This window comes from Armigeres subalbatus, chromosome 3 (genome assembly GCF_024139115.2).
Source record: "Armigeres subalbatus isolate Guangzhou_Male chromosome 3, GZ_Asu_2, whole genome shotgun sequence".
Lineage (NCBI taxonomy): Eukaryota > Metazoa > Arthropoda > Insecta > Diptera > Culicidae > Armigeres > Armigeres subalbatus.
The window spans coordinates 26,286,183-26,307,501 of NC_085141.1; the positions used below are offsets into that span (position 1 = coordinate 26,286,183).

Consider the following 21,319-nt stretch of genomic DNA (forward strand, 5'->3'; position numbering starts at 1 on the left):
CGAGGTGCGAACCGAAGAAAAAGACGTTGGACGGATTCCAATCGTTCCGCAACATTGTTGTAGTATGGGCTCCAAACGGCTGAACAGTACTCTAGAGTGGGGCGCACTAAAAAGCAATATAGCGATTTCAAGCAATATATGTCAGAGAAAGTTTTCGTGATTCGAAACACAACTGCAAGAGCTCTTGAAGTCTTATCGACGACGTATGCGATGTGCTGCTTGTAAGTCAGTTTCTGAATCCAGGATTACCCCGAGATCCTTCATGTGATTCACGCGTTTGATTGTCATTCCTCTCAATTCATAGTTAAACATAATCGGCTCTTTCTTTCAAAAAACAGTGATAGCGGAGCACTTTGCCGAGTGGATCACCATTCGATTCAATGAACACCAATTTGCGACGGCGTTTAGTTGGCGTTGCAGGTCTACGCAATCTGCATATGAGCGGATCTTCAGATAAATTATGAGGTGGACCTTCGATAACAGAATTCACATCGTTGAAATAGAGCAGAAACTTTCGCAATATGTGTGATTCAGAGATACTGATTTTTGAAAAATAATATTTCCCCATAGAGACACCGTGACCTCTCTAGGGAACTTTTCTCGATGCATTTTATAATGAGCGAGGAAGGCATCATCACCGCTAGGTGGATTAATTTGGGTTTTTAGTCTTTAACTTAGCCTCCTTAGCCATGCGGTAAGACGCACGGCCACAAAGCAAGACCATGCTGAGGATGGCTGGGTTCGATTCCCGGTGCCGGTCTAGGCAATTTTTGGATTGGAAATTGTCTCGACTTCCCTGGGCATAAAAGTATCATCGTGTTGGCCTCATGATATACGAATGCAAAAATGGTAACTTGGCTCAGAAACCTCGCAGTTAATAACTGTGGAAGTGCTTAATGAATACTAAGCTGCGAGGCGGATCTGTCCCAGTGATGTAATGCCAATAAGAAGAAGAAGAAGTCTTTAACTTGGCCTATTATTTAATCACCTCTAACTCAAGCACAAAAAGTGTAACTAAGTCTCATGAAAAATGTTATTCATTCTTCTGCGTCTTGTTCAACCGCCAACATGTTTCTCATGAAAACCTTTTTTTTCTCTGTAGCTTTTATTCTGTCAGTAATGCCCGAGTTTATGTGTCCGGGCCTGGCACGGAAAATCTACAACCCCAAGAAAAACTATTTCATTCGGAAACAGATGGGCGAAATTAATTACCTACCATGGCGGACAGATGGCACCTGCCCTGTCATGGTTACAGTGGTGATCGTTTCAAAATTTTCAGAGTTTTTGCTTCGTGGTTTGTACTTTTTAGGTGTTGGTCATATTGCCTTTTTATTTAATCTTTTGAGAACAAATAAACTAAATGGATTGGTCTATTTGACACAGGCATTACTCAACATTCGTCAGAAAAACAAACCAGCTCCTGGGCCTGCGGTAGAATGATTCAAATTTTGACTTTTTCGCTCCCCTATCCTTAAACGATTGTTCTTGCTATTTTAATAGTCCTCCCAATTTTTACATTTTTTGGATGTAATTTGATTGTGCACGTGCCGTTTGAAGGTTATATGAAAATTACTATGAGAATTGCCACTTATGTAAAGGATCGTTCCGTGAAGCAGCCCAGAATCTAGTTGAATATATTTAACGCATCGCCATCATAGAATAGATCCTAAGCTGAAAGTCAGTTGTTGTTGCGAAGCAATCTGACTTTTGTGAGCAAAATTGTAAAGAAAACAGAAATGCTCATTATTGATATTGATGTTATTCTTTTACGTGTTAAATTGAATTTCCCACAATTCAGTATTTCCCTAATAACATTTGTTGCCAGCATCAAATCGTTTAGCAACAACGACGATATTTTCCCTTGTTAAATTTTCTATGTTGCTAACGTATTCATTTATTTTTAGAGCTTAATGGGCAAACATGGGGCACGATTTTTCACAAAAGCTACTGATTTCATAGTAATTTTCATACAAGCTTCAAACTGCTTGTTCTCAGTCAAATTACATCCAAATTAGAAAATTTAGAACGCTTATTAAAATGGCAAATGCCATCGTTTAAGCATAGAGGAGCAAAAAAGTCAAAATTTGAATCACTCTAGCCTGCGGGGTATAGAAATATTTAGATATCATGGTCATAATATAATTAATTTGCTCTATATAAAATAGTTTTCCGAAATTGCACTAATTGCAATAATAATTAAATATGATAGCGTTACCGATCCTGGACTTCATCTCATTGCTCCGATATTCATCCCAAGAAAAGAAAGCATTGAAAAGGAATTTGTTTTTTTTCTTATTTTTGTGATTTTTTTCAGCAGTGAGCTTAAGTTAATCACGCATGTAAGCAAAAATCCGTATTTCTTTGGTTCGCGATGAGATGAATATATGTTCAGTGAGATGGAAAACGGAACAGTTCCCCTAGTTGAAAGATATCAATAAAAATTATGTTTAGCTCGAGTAGTGCTTTTTTCATGGAATATTTTGAGTTTTAAATTATCGTTTGAAACCATGTTAGAACGTATGTCACGCGTTGGAAAACTCCAAGGTCCAGCCCAATCGGGTTATACGCAAAGGTGACGTTGAACTACGTAGCTGTGTGTAATGTACAGGTTTTCGACTCTTCCGTTCGATGAGACCAAAGCAAGAATTTTTCAAGCCCTGGGTGAATCTCACACAAAAAACACAAACACAATGCCAATCATCCGATTCCAATTGAACTTCATTGTTCACATTAAATTGTTTTTAGTTAAGTTTACATTAAAATGAATCGATTCCAAAATTTGAAAAGTTATCGCCGATAACAACTCGCCTACGTTTCACACCTGAGAAGTTATCAAATGATAAATCCAATAATTACCGTATGAGAATGATTCTGCACAACCCTGGCTTATAGTGTACTGCTGCAATCGTAACCGACGCAAACTGGAGCAGATACTTAGACTAAGCACCCGCCACTAAGTCTGTCTAAACACCCCGTGGCTCATTACAGAAAAGCCCATCGTGAAAGCTGGACTGCCAACGGCGTTTGATGGTCACCCTTTGGAGGAAGACAGAGTAGACGCGTCAAAGAAATTTGACAGTTTATTCATAAGAATTATTATTCCTTCACGTGAGTTGCGTCGGGCTTTGCGTTTACTCCGGCAGACAATTAGAATTAGCATAAACGAGCTGAAGAAAGTTTCCCAGAACGCATCCACTGCAGCAGCGAAGAAGATTACGAGCCCCTCTAATGGCATCAATAGACGTAAATGGGAAGCTGCCGTCAAACGCCCCCGGCTTTCGAGAGAAAATGCGCATGTAAGTTAGCAGAAACGAACTGCACCAACTAAAAACCCTGTAATTAAAAACCCTGTAACATTATTTGACATCTATGCTGGCTTGAGGTCTCCAGTTAGCCTTGCGAACAAAGGCGAAAAATCTGGAGATGGCGAGATCGATTCTCGATCCGATCTAGGATGTTTTCGGGTGAGGAAGATTCTCGACACCCTTGGCATAGTGTATCCATTGTATTTGCCACACAAGATGCATACTAATGCAATGGTGGACATAGAAAGCTTTCAATTAATAACTAAAGAAATTCTAATAGATTACCAAGTTAAAAAGCAGGCCAAGTTCCAGTTGGAATGTAGTGCTATGGAAGAAGAAGCTTGCGCTGCACTTACAAGATTAACTAATTCACCGAAACCGATTGCTAAACTGTTAGCAAGTTTTCAATAGTAAATATTATCTTACATAAATATTGTAACACACTGGAGTCGGTTTTTACGCGGAGGATATGGGCCGCGTGAATTAAAACAAAGTAAAAAAACCCAGATTAATCCACCTAGCGGTGATGGTGCCTTTCTCGTTCGTTCAAAAGGTTTGGAAAAATCTAAAATAACTCCAATATGTGGATTGGTCTTATTTTTCATATTTGTTTATATGCATAAAAAAATTCTCACCAAACGCAATTTGTTGCAAACAAATCGGATGAGCATAAGAGCAAAAAATGACATTTTATTTTGTAGTTCTAAAGTTAGTATTTTCCAGGGGGGGAGTAAGCCTGTCATCCACGAACAAATCAAGCCTACCTACACGGGTAGATCAAACAACCCAAATTTTGAGTTGTTTTCGATCTGGCATCTCTTTCATTCCATCCTTTGATGTCAAAAACAGAGAAAGAAAACCACCCAACGATAGCAGTTCGATGGGGGAAGCCAACGCTAGGTTAAAGGGGTTGAACTCAAATTTAGGTTGTTTAAACCTATTTGAACTTGACATTAGGTGGAAACAACTTAATATTTAGGTACTTTTTCACACGGGATCAAACGGAAACTACTCAAATCCGAGTTGGGCCATCGAACTCAAAATTGGCTTCCCCCACCAACGGTCCAAATTAAGTGAAATGAACTTAATTTTGAGTTGTTTCAACTTCATTTTGGGTTGTCTGATCTAACCGTGTAAGATGTATTATCCGGGCCTCGCCGCTTGGGAAAGGCGGGCCACCCTGGGCCACCCCGCTTGGCAAGTGTAACATTTTTCGAACTGGAATCTTATAGGATATTGGTTAACCCACACTACTGCTGACTAACGAAAAAAATGTGGGATTGTTTATTTACATTTGCTTCATACTACATGCAGAGAAGGCGCGATGCACCGCATATTACCCCCCTGGTATTTTCGCCATAACTTTTGAATCAATTGTACGATCCGGCCAAGTTTCTATAGGAAACAATGGGACAAGATTCTGCGTCGAATGCAATCTGTTGCGAGCGACCTGAGAAGCACACATATTGCACATCAATCACAGTAACTTATATATGACCGGATTCAGTCACTTTATGGTTACTGCAACCAGATTTGTTGAACTTGTGTTGCTTGGGAAATAGATGAAGTCCAAGTGCTAAAAAAGTGAGCTAGACTTTTTTGAACTCTTTTTCACAATAAATAGTAATTTGACCAGAACATCTAAGCCCATAGTCCGATCTGGACAATTTTCAATAAGAAAATATGAGACATTCTGCGTCGAATGAAATTTGTTGCGAGCAAATCGGTTGAGGAAGAGTGCCTGAAAAATATGTGACTTTTTCTCTAGCGATTTTTCCATAAAAACCCAGATTAATCCACCTAGCGGTGATGGTGCCTTTCTCGACCTTCGTAAATTGTGTGTGCTTGAAAATAGATGAGCTAGTAGCTAGGAGTAAAAAAGACAAATTTCTTTGTCCTTTCTATGAAAATCAGATTATTTATGGCAAAGATATTGTAGATCCAGTTGAAAACCGAAAATCATATTTTGTCCCATTCCCGGATGCCGCAACTGCATCGCGAGTGGTGCCCGACTATGGCACAGTTGCGCACTACTCGCGATGCAGTTGCAACATCCGGAAATGCGAGAAAATGCGATTGTCGCGAGACCTCGGTTCGGTTTTCAGCTTGATCTACAATATGCTAATAAGAATTTCGACATTTTTGTTTTCTTTTCCAATCTTTTGACGTACATACCCCTGTTTTATTTTACACAGTCATATATTTTAAGGATATCACTTTTGGATGTTAGTTGAACTGAAGTTCCGACTACACAAAAAGAAAACGAAAATGTCATTCCCATCAAGCGAGCGGAGGGCAATATTTGTTAAGATATAAATCTCATGACCGTCTTTCTGCCAAACTCCCGTATGAAGAGGGAGGGAAGTGTATCAGTGTGGAAGCATCCGATAGTTCGTTTTCGGAAAGAAATTATAGCCTTTCGGTACAACTTTGTTGCACAAGAAAGGCAAAAAGTATTTTGGCCATAATTTCTAAGGTAATAGTCCAATCTGGCCAACTTTCAATAGAAAATAATAGAACAGGATTCCGCGTCTAATGCAATTTGTTGTGAGTAAATCGGTTGAAGGTAAGTCCATTAAAAGACAGCTAGACTTTTTTACTCGCTTTTTTATAACACATAGTATATTTTGGCCATAATTTCTGTGCCCATGGTCCGATCTTCCAAATTTTCAATAGAAAACAATAGGGCACTGCACGGAAACATCTCTTTCTCTTTCGTTCCTCATAAATGTTGACGTTTACTGGCCTTGTTGTTTTCTAATTTCTTTGCAGCGAAAAAGAGACAAAGCAGTCCGTGCAGTGCCCTATACGACAGGATTCCGCGTCGACTGAAACTTGTTGGAATTAAATCGGTTGAGGATAAGTTCAAAAAAAGTGAGCTAAACTTTTCGCACTTTTCGTGCGCGCACACACATAGAGACATCATCTCAGTTCGTCGAGCTGAGTCGATTGGTATATAACACTATGGGTCTCCAGGCCTTCTGTAAAAGTTTGGTTTTGGATTGAACATACAGCCTTTTCGTATAAAAAGGCAAAAATGGTGTTTCGGCCATAACTTCCGATCCCATAGTCCGATATAGCCAATTTTCAATAGGAAATAATGGGACAAGATTCTGCGTCGACTGCAAACTGCTGCGTGTGAATCGATTAAGGTAAGGTGTCCGAAAAATAGGTGACATTTTTTGTGATTTTTATAAAAAAAAAGTTATTTTGGTCATAACTTCCGATCCCATAGTCCGACCTGTCCAATTTTCAATAGGAAACAATGGGAAAGGATTCTGCGTCGAATGCAGTTTGTTGCGAGCAAATCGGTTGAGTATAAGTGCCTGAAAAATAAGTGACATTTTTTACGCTATTTTTACGTATAAATTTGTATTTTGGCCATAACTTCCTATCCCATAGTCCGACCTGGCAAATTTTCAATAGGAAATAATGGGAAAGGATTCTGCGTCGAATGCAGTTTGTTGCGAGCAAATCAGTTGAGGATAAGTGCCCGAAAAATTAGTGACATTTTTTACGCGATTTTTACGTATAAATTTGTATTTAGGCCATAACTTCCGATCCCATAGTCCGGCCTGGCCAATTTTCAATAGGAAACAATGGAAAAGGATTCTGCGTCGAATGCAGTTTGTTGCGAGCAAATCAGTTGAGGATAAGTGCCCGAAAAATGAGTGACATTTTTTACGCGATTTTTACGTATAAATTTGTATTTTGGCCATAACTTCCTATCCCATAGTCCGACCTGACCAATTTTCAAAAGGAAACAATGGGAAAGGATTCTGCGTCGAATGCAATTTGTTGCTAGCAAATCAGTTGAGGATAAGTGCCCAAAAAATGAGTGACATTTTTTACGCGATTTTTACGTATAAATTTGTATTTAGGCCATAACTTCCTATCCCATAGTCCGACCTGGCCAATTTTCAATAGGAAACAATGGGAAAGGATTCTGCGTCGAATGCAATTTGTTGCGAGCAAATCAGTTGAGGATAAGTGCCCGAAAAATTAGTGACATTTTTTACGCGATTTTTACGTATAAATTTGTATTTTGGCCATAACTTCCGATCCCATAGTCCGACATGGCCAATTTTCAATAGGAAACAATGGGAAAAAATTCTGCGTTGAATGCAATTTGTTGCGAGCAAATCGGTTGAGGATAAGTGCCCGAAAAATGAGTGACATTTTTTGCGTCGTTTTGTGCACACACACACACACACACACACACACACACACACACACACACACACACACACACACACACACACACACACACACACACACACACACACACACACACACACACACACACACACACACACACATCACCTCAATTCGTCGAACTGAGTCGATTGGTATATAACACTATGGGTCTCCGGGCATTCTATAAAAAGTTTGTTTTTGGAGCGATCATATAGCCTTTACCGTATACTTAGTATACGAGAAAGGCAAAAAGGCAAAAAAATAAACTTTGGCCATATCTGTTTAATACCGATCTGTTTGATTTTCAATACGAAACAATGGAACAAGATTCTGCGTCGAATGCAACTTGTTGCAGGCAAATCGGCTAAAAGTAAGTGCCTAAAAATGAGTGAGAATTTTTCTTGTCAACAAATGTATTTTGGCCATTACTTCGAATCCCATAGTTCGATTCGACCAATTTTCAATACGAAACAATGGGACAGGATTTCTCGTCGAACGAAACTTGTTGCGAGCAAATCGGTTAAGGATAAGTGCCTGAAAAATGAGTGAGAATTTTGTACGTGTTTATCATGTGAAAAAGTGGATTTTGGCCATAACTTCGAAACCCATAGTCCGATCTGTCCAATTTTCAATACGAAACAATGGGACAGGATTCTGCGTTGAATGAAACTTGTTGCGAGTAAATCAGCTAAGAGTAAGTGTCTATAAAGTGAGTGAGATTTTTTGTTGTAAAAAAATATATTTTGGCCATAACTCCGAAGCCCATAGTCCGATTCGGCCAATTTTCAATACGAAACAATGGGACAAGATTCCGCGTCGAATGCAACTTGTTGCGAGTAAATCGGTAAATGATAAGTGCCTGAAAAATGAGTGAGATTATTTTGCGCACACACATACACACACATACACACACACATACACACACACATACACACACACATACACACACATACACACACACATACACACACATACACACACACATACACACAGACATCACTTCAATTCGTCGAGCTGAGTCGATCGGTATATAACACTATGGGTCTCCGGGACTCCTATAAAAAGTTCGTTTTTGGAGCGAACATATAGCCTTTACGTATACTTTGTATACGAGAAAGGCAAAAATGGTATAATTTTCGATCCCATAGTCCGATATGGCCAATTTTCAATAGGAAACAACGGGACAGGATTCTACGTCGAATGCAACTTGTTGTGAGCAAATCGGTTAAGGATAAGTGCCCGAAAAATGAGTGACATTTTTTACGCGATTTTTCCGTATGAATTTGTATTTTGGCCATAACTTTCGATCCCATAGTTCGGTCTGGCCAATTTTAAAAAGAAAATATTGGAACAGGATTTTGCGTCGAATGCAACTTGTTGCGAGCAAATCGGTTGAGGATAAGTGTCCGAAAAATGAGTGACATTTTTTACGTGATTTTTCGTATGAATTTGTATTTTGGCCATAACTTTCGATCCCATAGTTCGATCTGGCCAATTTTAAATAGAAAATAATGGAACAGGATTTTGCGTCGAATGCAACTTGTTGCGAGCAAATCGGTTGAGGATAAGTGCTCGAAAAATGAGTGACATTTTTTACGCGATTTTTTGTATGAATTTGTATTTTGGCCATAACTTTCGATCCCATAGTTCTATCTGGCCAATTTCAAATAGAAAACAATGGAACAGGATTCTGCGTCGAATGCAACTTGTTGCGAGCAAATCGGTTGAGGATAAGTGCTCGAAAAATGAGTGACATTTTTTACATGATTTTTTCGTATGAATTTGTATTTTGGCCATAACTTTCGATCCCATAGTCCGATCTGGCCAATTTCAAATAAGAAATAATGTGACAGGATTCTGCGTCAAATGCAACTTGTTGCGAGTAAATCGGTTAAGGATAAGTACCTAAAAAATGAGTGACATTTTTGGGTTGAATGCGCACATACACACACACACACACACACACACACACACACACACACACACACACACACACACACACACACACACACACACACACACACACACACACACACACACACACACACACACACACACACACACACACACACACACACACACACACACACACACACACACATACACACAGACATCACCTCAATTTGTCGAGCTGAGTCGATCGGTATATAACACTATGGGTCTCCGGGCCTTCTATAAAAAGTTTGTTTTTGGAGCGATCATATAGCCTTTACCGTATACTTAGTATACGATAAAGGCAAAACTGGTTAAATTCCATAATAAATCTGAATAAATCGCGGAACTCCCAAAATTCGTGTGAAAAAAAATCGCATAAAAAATTATTTGTTTAAAAATAACCGCGTAGAAAACGAATTCAGTGTACATTGGGTATGAAACGTTGATTCTTCCTTGATTGAATGGTCCAAGAAAATTGAAAATCCATCGAGAAACGGCTGAGATATTAACGATCAAAGTCTATCATATTTTCGTGACGTTTTTCGATTTTGTGAAATCGTAAAGTGTACCCCAATATTGAAAAGACAGACGTAGTTCTACGTCAAAACTCAACCATCATCGAAATCCTTTGATGACGAGAATTAAGTCTGGTGAAAAAAAGGATCAAAGCATGCTATGAGAATTTGCATCTCAAACACGCACTTGAAATGGAAAATGCTATCTGCTGTATGGGTTTCATACGCTACGAAAGGGGGCAAATGTATGTATGGTTTTGTGAATTTGATTAATAAGCCATTCTCGGGAACCGCCGCATTTCACCCATGTCATCATGGGCTGAACGTCAAAGCTCTGTGTACATGATAACAACTTCTTTGATGTGTGAATCTAATAAGGGACATGAGCGAGTGTGCCTTGTGATCCTCTGTTTTAATTTTCCCACAAAGAATTGTTTCCCCAACAGAAATTAATCATACCTCATTTTGAAGGTTCTTAGAATTTCATGTCAATATAGGGAATGATGATAACATAATCATAACATAACTAAATCGACATGCTGCCATGCAAAATATTAAAATGCGCAACAAGTGTAGGAGCTTTGAGAAGCTGTTTATGAATGACATACTTAAACAAAATCAACACCGTTCATAATCCTCGGGAACGTCTCCGATATTTGAAATAGATTGAGCATTTCCAAATTAGTTCTGAGTCAAAGACCACGTAGCGTTTTGTTAACGATACAACAATGCGTCACCGTTTTTTAACGCTGCCCATGTAAACGCAGCGTTGGAAAGACGCTTCGTGGGCATCGGGACTTGAGATCAAGATCAGATCAAGCCGAAATAGTCCATTTTTTTAATGGTTTTAATGTAGAAATATGTTATGTATTAATACCCTATTTGCAATACCAAAGCTCATTAGTAGCCGTAGAGTTCTTGGCATGTTTCCAAAGTGAAAGTAGATGTCCAGCTAAATATCATTACTTTCCTTATAATGCTCTGCGAAGACGTGACTTAAACAGATATCGTAATGCTGTTCTCTTATACGATAGTCCTACAATATTTTGACAAAAGCTTGCTAAAACATCTAATATCCATATTTTTCCCCCAAAATTAAAGTTGTTAATATGTGCAATTCATATCCACATTCTCCGACGAATACCACACCCATTCATTATTATAAATTGCAAAACAAAATCAAATGATCCCAAATAGCTAGGGGAAATGCTTGAAAGTGCAGCAATAAATCCATTTCAACCGCTTCCGTAAATAACATACTTATTGCAAGACTGTTGCTTTTCCTGGCGTACATTCCAAAAGCGAAGTACAATTCCACCATAACCCGTCACCCGGGATTCCCCGCAGATCTATTCGCTTTTACGAGCTTTGTGCACGCGGCGGTGCAATGCGGAAATTAATACCGATGAAATTTTTGGAGCTTGGCGGAGCAACAATTGCTAGAGTAGCTAAAAGAATCGTTCCATAGAAGGGAAGGTAAGCGAGAAACAGGTTTAGCTAGCAAGCACCGAGCATAATATCCGTTGTACCGCATATGTGCGGTAAACACTAGAATGGGCCACATTTTTATTTGACAAAAATTCGAGAAAGGACAAATCTTATATATAAAAATGAAATGGTCTGTGTTCGTATCCGCATAACTCGAAAACGGCTGGATGGATTTTTTTCATTTCTTCAGCAGAAACATTCGTTATAGTTTCCGACGGGTTTATATGATATTTCCTAATGGGAAAATTACGAGTAAAGGTGAGCAAACCGTGAATAACTAAAATTGTGATTCCTATGCGAACTTTACATGGGCAGTTCGGAATGCACATTCTCGCCTACTATGCAGGACAACGTCTGCCGGGTCAACTAGTTTTCTACAATATTATTAAAGTGGTCGTACATCTGGAGAATTGGGAGAATTGACTCAGAAAAAGGTATTCTTCCGAATGAATAAAAAAATCAACAAATCCTCAAAAGTTAAAGAACCTCAATTGATGTTTTAATTATGAATATTAACAATACATATTTTGAAAAAGATATGCAACATTTTTCGCGCTGTATTTTTTATCAAATTTAACGAAAACATAAATTGTGCAGAGGTACCACAAAAACCGTTGGGATAAAATTTTCGTTTTCATGAAATGTAGCAACAGTTCGGTGAGTTTTTTATCGGACACGTCTAATGTACAGTACACGCTATGTCGCAGTCTTGAGCCTTCTTGTTGCATCTACTACAGTTCTGGAAATAATATTTTTTCCCTGTCCAATGTTAACTTATACGATTTAGTCAGACTTTTGGCAATGCGAACAGACTTCAATTAACAGCCAAATTTGCTAAAAATTTGGAAGGAATACTAGCAAATGTCTTCGTTGAAGTATAGAGGAGCGAAAAAGTCAAAATTGGAATCGCTCTACCAGTGTTACTTGAATAGATTGCCATTGAATACTTGCATTAAACTTGAAGTAACTACTCTATAAATCAATATAATTAATATTTGCGTAGCCGACAACCGACGCACAAGCAAATTAGTGCTCGACCCAACAAATTTGAAATTTCACCTAGCGGAAGATGAAAGGGCACTCGATTTGTTTCCTGGTGTGAAATTCAAACCCTCTCCGCATACATGTTGGTTAACAGGAAGGGAAGCAAAAATACGATAAGCTCTTAGGTAAAAGAATTCCAAACTTCTCTTGTGGTTGCACGCCGCTTTTCGGAAGGGTGGTTTCTTGTGAAGTTGGTGTGGTGGTTACCATTCTGTAATACGACTCATTCTACCAGGTTGGAGTTCTTTGTCAACAGCACAGGCTGAGAAACACGTGATTATCTGTTCTAAGAAAATACATGTCTTAGAATTAAGCATTGTCATCTGCTACTCTCGCAGCACACTTACACTTGCACAATCAATCAATAGGATTATTTAGGCTTCACTCGAAGGAAGGTAAATTTCCTCCTATCATCATCTCAAATGGGTTCATCAATATGCAAAATAAACACCCCAATTTCATGTGAATTGCTTGGGGTGGCAGCTCATCTATTAAACATGAAGAACTATCACGGACTGAGATGGGCTCCAACCCGGTGTGCTACTCAATGCAGGTAGTGTCCAATTTGGGATGTTTATTTATCCGAAAAGGACCCATCCTGTTACCCGTTACCCGTTCAATTTTATGAACGATGAAAGTTTGTGTTTAAATAAGCTTGTCATTCATCGGCATCTTTTTCATTTCGGAGCACTTCGGAGGGGAATCCTGCCTCATAAATACAAGATTTATTCCATGTCCACCTAAGGGACTCCAGGAGCGAAGCTGAACCAACAACGCTTGAAGTAGCCGGAAATTTATGACCACATTACCGTTGTTTAGGTGCCGAGCCGATGTTATGGAACAGGTAAATTATGTAAATTATAGCTCATTCGGTTACCACAACTAATGTCCCGGGAGCATTCACCGCACCAGCGACATTGGTTCGAACTTATGTAATATGAGTACAAATGCGACCTTCATCCTCCATCCTCCCAGCATACAGGTTATCATTGGAGGGGCAGTATATCTTTGGGTTTCCTGCGCCAAAAGAGCATGTAGAAACGTATAGTTAAGTTGATTTCCCATCCGGTAATGGCATCACGTCCGCCATCGTGTGATTCATCAGAGTGAATATCCTCTTCGAAAAACTATGTTTTATGTGTGAAAGAAACTTAACCCCATCTTTCAATGATGTATTGTTTTATGATTATTGTAGTTTAGAATAAAGAATCTGCAGTGTCAGCCAGGGATTGAACTTATCATTTCATTATCATTTAGTATTCAGCAGATAACTTATATCAGAGGTGGAATTCCGAAAAGTGTCGTATGGCGAACTTCTAGCGCTATTTCCCCTCTGCAATTTTGCCTAAGGGTACATTGCTCTATGTGTAATGTTTACAGCTTGAGACGCTAGAATGATTAAACATACTAAATGATAATAAGACTTATTATCAATTAGTATATTAAGGGATACTAGCGTTTAACGATGTAAATATGAGACATAGAGCAATATACCCTTAGACAAAGTCGTAGAGAGGAAATAGCGCTAGAAGTCCGCCATACAACACTTTTTGGATTTCCGCCTCTGGAATGAGTTATTGGCTGAATACTAAATGATAATGAAATGATAAGTTCAATCCCTGGTGTCAGCATTGACAGGTTACTACCGACTGAACTATCACATACTTAACAAATATTCAATGCGTTGATTCGTTTGTCTGAAATGCTTGGAAAACTGAACTCTGTGTCATCTCAAATGTAACTATAAAGTTTATGCACAACTGGATTTACAATTATTTGGTAAACACTAATTAAGTAAAATTGACCTCAGAAATCTGAATCGCTAATGCGCCCCTTTTGAAAGCTTTATTTTTTCCTCTTATCCACATTCATATCTTTTGACGCTGGACAACGTCTTCCCGAGGGTGGTTGGTGTCAAATCAAAATATAAAATCGGGGTCCGTCATGACATTATGTAAGATTTTAAACGTTAATAGCGCCCTTATCTTACGATGGATTTTGAAGATTTATTTACCATACGATTCGTAAACTCTCCACCAATTTTCCAATTTCATTGCAACTTTAGATTTATTAACGTTATAGGTACTATTGAAAAGTTCAATTCTTTCCAAACTGAGTACAATTTCAGAACCAACCAATTCCGCTCATGCATTCCCAACACGGACATCAGATTGATGTAAGTTACAGGACTTTGAGCGCACCGCTTTATTTTCTCTGGGCAACGAGCAGGGAGATTTAAATTATTATTATTTTTTGCTGGCAGGGTCTGAAGAATTTTGCTATAAAAATATAGCCATCGTTACTGAAATCCCTCGATGAATATTCTCATATTCAGCATACCATCATTTCAAATACTTTTCCCTGCTGAAAGCTTTACCAGTTTATAAAGATTACACTGGATCAAATGCGATCGCATAGTTTGTCGGCATAAAATGAGGAAATTATCTCAAATTCACCCAAATTTCTTATCAGTACTTCCGTACATCTATTATTAGATAACGGTTTGAATTTTTTAGTCGCGAACACAAACTATATGTATTTGATTTACGCTTCGCTTTTGGCTTATTGAAGTCCTTATCTGGGGCTGCTTCCACAGAAGCTTGTTTTATGTTCCTTTCCATTTGCATTTCCTGTTCCTTCCTTTTCTTTCCACTTTCTTTTCCATCAAGTAAATAATGAAAAAGAAATTCCTAAATTAGGGGAGCATGCCGACAATGCCGACGTTTTGATACATTGAAATGTTATGACCCCGGGAGTTCCCAGAAAGGGATTAGCCTAGACTCCAAGCTGCTGATCTGACCAACGGCAGCTTCCGGGGTGGGCGCAAAATGCCTCCTATCTGCCAGGTCCCAAGGACTTTATTCTTTACACTTTACCTTTATGGTTTATTCAGCGGTATGGGCGGCGATGAGATACAGTGGCAATGGCTTGGTCAGTTAGCAGGGGCACTATCGCAGATGGCGTTAGGTACTGGCGCGACGTGTAGCTTGATGGTCTTTGATCAGATGGTCGTCGAACCGCCCGTCGGTTCGGGCGAGAAAGTACCTTACGAGAATACGAGAATACGTGAAGTCCCGGCACCTCTGGGCAGAATGTTAGCAATCTCGGTGATCTTGCCAAGCTCGGGGACGATCGGCTTCTTCACTACGCACCGCTCACTGGAAGTCGTCTGCCGACCGGATAGCTTTGGTCCACGAAAGTCGTCTCGCAGAACTGGGGCCAACAGTTGTCAACCCCGGAAACGAATAACCAAACGTTGGCCAGCCAAATGGTAATTCCTCGTTCCGGATGTGCACTTAGACACGCGGAAAACTACCAGCAACAGGACGCCGATTTGCAAGATGGCTCGTAGGCTGTAGGTTCTTAGTATCTCGTACCTCGACTGATCGCTTTATTCATTTCTTCATCGAAGACTCTGGAGCACATATTTTTGATATCCGTATTCATTTGCCACCCACTTTGCCCCCCTTAAAATTACGATTAGCCACTAACTTGACAAATTATTTCCCTGCATTCCAACACCATACACAAAGTGATAGCGGAATTCTGGATTTTGGCGCCCCCCTAAGGCCAGGCGTCCTTGGCGGAGGCCAACCCGGCCAACCACACGCTACGGCGCTGCGCATGCATAATTTCACGGAAAGTGGACAATGGCCGGCGTCTGGTATCGGTATCGGCAACAGCTGCCGCAGCGATGACAATGTCATTTTCGCAACGGTGTTGTCTGAAAAACCATCGTCAATGGAAGCAGCTCTCAAGTCACATTTTTTTTTTACAAAATTCAAACTATAGAATTGTTGCTGTCCAATGGTCCAAATACTAATGGAAGTGCAAATTATACAAAAATAAATCAAATTTTTCCAGGACCACAGTTTTATACAAGAGAAAATTGGGTCGAGACGAATTCTCCTCAAGGTGCAAATCTTAATCGCCTGAGGATGGCAGAAAGTTTAAGTTTACGCTGGCAAAAACTTCACAAATTGAAGTGAAAGTGCTCCTGAGCCGACATTCTGATAACTGATCACTGTCAGAAAAATCCATATTCAGTTTATGTGTGAGGTCAATAGATATTTGCAATTAGACCATAACAATAAATTTTATGTGTGAGCCTTATAAAAAAATGTAAAGTCTCAAACATAAAATGCATTATTGTCCGCGATATGCCTTATTAGACACATTCATAAACTCTAAAAGAATTTATTCATAAATAACATGAATTTTGTTCAATGAAACATATAATTATGAAAGCATTAAAACTAAATCATGCGTGAAATATTTTGTTTTCATCAGTTTGAATTTATTATCATATAAATTGTACTAATAGTATTTACAAGCAATGTTTTCATGAAATGGAGTTCCTATACTGACTATTAAAATTTACATTTGTTGTCGACTTTACTGTTCTGACCGGTACAAATAATCGCCTAATACTGCCGGAATGCACTATTTCAACAATCACGGACGAATTGAAGAAAATCACTCGCGAAACGTCGAACTTCAATCATATTCCGTAATATGAGTAACGCATGTTATACATGTGCAGCACATCCTCATAACAGCTGATAATGGCTTTGCGGTGGTGGTTTTTTCATTGGTAAATACAAAATGGTATTATCACCGGATGTTAAGTTTTCGTAGCCTCGGCGGCTACGGTTTCGGTTTCGGTGATGGAAAATGCACAGCGGGTTTTCAACAGCATTCAACGTCTGCAGTTTTATAGTACCGCTCCTGTTTTCTGAAGATGGTTCTTCTCTTGTAGGCCTAGTAGGAATAGTTAAAAAAAAATGAAATTATATGTTGTGTAAGCTAATAACATAAACATTGAAAATCTCACCTTTATCGCACGAATGAACTTAGTACTGCAACTGATGTGGTTCCTTGCCGTAAACCTCCTGAAAGATATTGACCATCCATTTCGCGATGCGGCAGCGCGATCATATTCTGTATCCAACTACGGTGTGGTAGAACGTTATGGCTTTCGTCAATGTCGATGGCTTTCTTACAGTCGTAGCTTTGTAACCGGACATTACTCTGATCCAGTTCCCACAGCATCGTCATTTTTTGTTGCCAGCACCTGGTGAGCTACCTTTTGTGCAATATTTATTCTATTATTTATGAAGATCTCTCGCTGTGTGTTCGCTTGAAGTGATGGTTTTGATTGGGTCCTTCCTGATGCCACCGGTTGAAGACTTTCGTCGACGTTCTCCAGCAGATTTGCGGTACTGCTATTTAGGTTTTTTTTTTGATTCACTGCATACAGTTGCCTGGTGGTATCTAGATACTACTAATTCATTGTTTAACTGTGTTTTTTTACAATCTACTTGACGGAGCAATTATTGGAATGACACACATATTGGAATATTATTGAAGCGGTCGTGCTTGATATGCGTGCCATGCCTAGCTAAAAACATTCAGTTTCGTGTTTGTATAAACTTTGTTGCAGAAGCATCTTCGTTGTCTAAAAAACAAAACATTAGCGGTTAAAATTTGGTCAACCATAGAAAAAAAACTGCTTTCTGGTATAGTGCAATCTACTTACCGTCGTTCATTTTCGGGTCCCAAAGTACCTTCTTATTTCGGCTCCATAAAACCATCTTTAGCTAAAGGCTGCGAGATATTATGCTGTTATTGGCTAGTCTGTTGCTGAATTTGATCCTGCGATTATTGTTGATCAAGAGATCAAGACGAATGGAACTTTGGAACTTCGGTAATTGCCACTTCCCAAATAGATGCACCGATAAGGCAATTGAATCGACGTCATCCACTCTTGAACGCTTGGGTTCTGGAGCAGCAGCTGGATACTTCCAAGTTGAATCTGTGATGAATGCATGAAATATGAAAATTATAAGAGCTAATTAATTGGGGCTATTATTACGAATTTAACAACTCACGTTAGTTAAAATCTTCCGGATAAAAAGTCTGATCAAAAATACTAAAACATCTCCACTTTGACGAGTGCTGTCATTTTGTTTTTTTTTTTCACTTTGTCGTGCTTTCTCGCATGATTCGTATCCGTATCGTTATGTTCATAAATTGTTCATTTTATGTGTGAGACGTTATGGATTTTAACCATTAGTCCAGACACATATTTTCGAATCGTAATGTTAATGAGAATAATTATTTATCCTTATTAAGGGTATATGCGTGGTTTTGTAATCCATGAAGACCAAATAAACTTCATGGATGAGGCGTTCTGGCTATTTTATGTGTCGTTACATATATTTACAAATATTGGATTTTTTGTAGTGATGTAATGTTTTTTAAAAAATATTTTTCCGAAGTTTTTGGAAACTAGTTGCTCTGCCGTAATCTGAGAAAGTGACGTACACGCCATTTTTAAAAAATAGTGTTATCGAGTAGTATTCATCAAGCTTTTTAACAGAAAAATGGAAAACATGCATGTTGTAATTTGGCGCTTACGTCATTTTCACAGATTACGGCAGATCTGTCATTTTGACAACTGTCAACTGTTTGCTATAGTAACACGATATTTTGTGCTCAATTTGAAACAAGACTGACACCTTTACTTTGAACTATGAACATTTTTTTTGACGTAGGACTACGTCTTTGTTTTCTGTAGGTATGGTGTACATTTGAGAATTTGAAAATTACAATCTTATTATTTTTAATAGGGAATAACTGATATGTGCTCTATTCTCAAACACTATCACACAAAATCAGTCAATTATCGCATACTTTTACTCTATCAGTTTCTACCGATCCATTTGGTTTATCCAAGGCATAGGTGGTATTGATTGACGGGGAACATGGATAAAGGAGAACGGTCTTAAACTTCCATTCTTTATTTGGTAGGCACTCTGTGTTACAGAGAGTATCTATTGTCAGATTTCCGATTCTGATTATTGTTGTCGTATTGCTGTATTTTGTCCTAGTCGTGAGTCGAATGGCATTGTTCGGTTGCCATTTATTCGGGTACGTTGGAGGATTACCTCTGACTAGAATATTTCATCAGTCGTCATCAGACAGTCGTGACGTTAAGGCGCCAAAACGCCACTGAATGGGCTGCGCATCTGGCGACTGACGAGGGTTTGGTTGAGGGATGGGAATCGAGCCCGTGACCATTCGCTTATAAGATGAACGTGTAGCCAACTACGCTACGGGATCCCCCTTATCTGTAAAAAATCGTTATACTAATTTAACGAACATTTCAATGCTAAAAAAATCAACAAATGGCTGTTTGAAATTTCAATACGTTATAAAGTCACAGCTCCTGGCTGAACTTCTCAAACATGGCAGTGAGCAGCTTTATGAAGCTCTGCACCATATTATGTCGCAAATATGGGAAGACGAGGAAATGCCTGCTAGCTGTTTGGACAGCCTTATTTGCCCTTTCATTGAGAAAGGGCATAGACTGGAGTGCGCCAATTGCAGAGGAATAATCCTCCTTAATTCGGCGTACAAAATTATGTCCAATATTCTGTTCAACAGATTGAGACCGCTTGAAGAGTCCTTCGTCGGCGAATACCAAGCAGGTTTTCGTGAGGGCCGATCAACGACGGATCAAATGTTTACCCTGAGACAAATCCTTGATAAATTCTGGGAGTACAACTTGCGGACACATCATCTGTTTATTGATTTCAAGGCGTACGATTCAGTGAAACGGAATGAATTATGGAAAATTATGCTTGAACAAGGTTTTCCGGCGAAACTGATACGGCTAATTCGTATAACGCTCGACGGATCGAAATCAAGTGTAAGGGTTGCGGATGAAATATCGACGTCATTTGTTACCTTAGATGGATTAAAGCAGGGTGATGCACTCTCGAATCTACTGTTCAATATAGCGCTCGAGGGAGCGATTAGGAGAGCTGGTGTGCAAAGAAGCGGTAACATTATCACAAAATCGCATATGCTCCTGGGATTTGCGGACGATATCGATATTATCGGAATTGATCGCCGTGCCGTGGAAGAGGCTTTTGTGCCTTTCAAGAGGGAGACAGCGAGGATTGGACTCACGATCAATACCAGCAAAACTAAGTACATGGTCGCTGGCAATCAACGTGGGTTCATTAGTGGTGGTGGTAGCGAAATGGTGCTGGATGGTGAAAAATTTGAAGTGGTAGAAGAATTTGTGTATCTTGGAACATTAGTGACGTGCGATAATGATGTTACCCGCGAGGTGAAAAGGCGTATTGCAGCTGCAAATAGGGCTTCGTAACCAGCTTAAGTCCCGTAGTCTGCAAACGAAAACAAAACTCGCGCTGTATACTACTCTGATTCGTCCGGTGGCTTTATACGGCCATGAGACATGGACGTTAAAGGAGGCAGATTGGAGAGCTCTCGTAGTTTTGAGCGTAATGTGCTGCGGACAATACTCGGCGGTAAACAGGAGAACGGTATCTGGCGGCGTCGCATGAATCACGAATTGTACCAGGTATATAAAGGGCTGGATATTATTAATCTTATATAACACGGCAGACTACGGTGGGCTGGTCACGTTGTTCGTATGCCGGAAGAACGTCAATCGAAGATAATATTTAGTAAAGAACCCGGAAGAGACCGCAGGCTCCGTGGAAGGCCGCGTACACGATGGCTTTTTGCAGTTGAAGAGGACCTGAGGGCGCTCAATGTTCAGGGCGACTGGAAGCGATAGGCCCAGGATCGAGTCCAGTGCAGAAGGATACTCCATTCGGCGTAGGTTCATCGTAGAGCTGTAGCCCATCAAGTATCAAGTAAGATAGCGTTGGCTGCGTATTACACAGTAGGTGGACAGAATACCAAAATACGGAGAAAACTGGACTACATATGCGGACACTACTTGCTCGGTGTCCTTAGAGAACTACCGGTCTAATAAACGTTTTGTAGTTAGTCAGT

General features: G+C 39.5%; 1 long non-coding RNA gene across 1 annotated transcript; it reads right to left on the bottom strand.

The window, feature by feature from the left end:
• Positions 1-17,298: 17,298 nt before the first annotated feature.
• Positions 17,299-18,516, bottom strand: LOC134220583 (uncharacterized). Its single transcript, XR_009981965.1, has 3 exons — positions 18,376-18,516; positions 18,024-18,299; positions 17,299-17,942 (listed from the first exon to the last, which is right to left on the bottom strand). It is a non-coding gene; the product is annotated as an uncharacterized LOC134220583 (long non-coding RNA).
• Between the last annotated feature and the right edge of the window lie 2,803 nt (positions 18,517-21,319).